The sequence below is a fragment of the Protobothrops mucrosquamatus genome, unplaced genomic scaffold, assembly GCF_001527695.2.
Source record: "Protobothrops mucrosquamatus isolate PMUCROS unplaced genomic scaffold, P.Mucros_1.0 scaffold995, whole genome shotgun sequence".
NCBI lineage: Eukaryota > Metazoa > Chordata > Lepidosauria > Squamata > Viperidae > Protobothrops > Protobothrops mucrosquamatus.
In genome coordinates this window covers 125,250-126,367 of record NW_015387233.1, presented here as the reverse complement: position 1 = coordinate 126,367, position 1,118 = coordinate 125,250, and positions in this window count along the sequence as shown.

Sequence of the window (1,118 nt, the reverse complement as noted above, 5' to 3'; positions counted from 1 at the left end):
AACGTAGTTTAAAGAGAAATATACTGTTGGACAACACTCTTGCTATAAATTATGGTTATGCAATCTTTGAATGATTGCAAAAATGAGATGGAGAGATGGCATCTGTCTTGTGGATTAGCAGCTTCCTATTGGTGCTCCTATTTTGGGAATGTTCTAAGTTTTTCTCTCTTGCATAACAAAAAGTTTTAAGGCTGTTAGGCCACCTGAAAAAAAACCCTGAATTTTGGAAACATATTGTAGACTACAGGTTATTAAAAGTTAACTAATAAAGGACAATTACTATGTAACTAGTTTCAACAATCCATTTTTGTGACTGATATAAAATAATTTGGAAAACATTTCAGTTGTGGAGTTCATACTGCAAAGTTCTAAACATCATTTGGTTTACTTCATTTGGGCTTTGCATTAGGTTGTAGCTTCTCATTGGGTGTGTTTTTGTCGATGTTTTTGTACTGAGCAAGCAGATCCCTATCTTGTTTTGTTTTGCATTGCATTTTTATTGCTTATTATACTGTGAGCTTCCCAAAGTCAGATGGAATCAGGCAGTGCCTAAACTGAATGAAATAAATAAATAGTTACAACCTTTTAATGCCCTCTGGAAAATGCAAATGATGGTGGATATTTAGGTTATTATCCTAAAAGCCTATCTTAAAATTGTTTTAAAAGATATGAGCAGGATAATTTTATAGTCCAGCTAAAAATCCATTTGATGCATGCCCCGTTTATTAAAATGTTTGCCACCAATTTTTAAAACACATATTTTGACAACGTTTTATGTTTAAAAAGTTTTGGGAGAAAGTTTTGAATTACATAAATATAATTATACAACTAAAGCTAACAATTTCAGTTAATAATATTCTTTTGAACTATATACAGGTACAACCACAATTGAGCTCAAAATTTATATTTATGTTTGTTAAATGAGTTTTGCCCCATTTTACCACTTTTCTTGCCACAGTTGTTAAGTGAAACATGTTAATCTGGCTTACCCATTGACTTTGTTTGTCACAAGGTCACAAAATGTGATAACATGACCCCGGAATACTGCGATCGTCATAAATATGAACCAGTTGTCAAGAATCTGAATTTTGATCATATGACCATGGGAATGGCTGCAA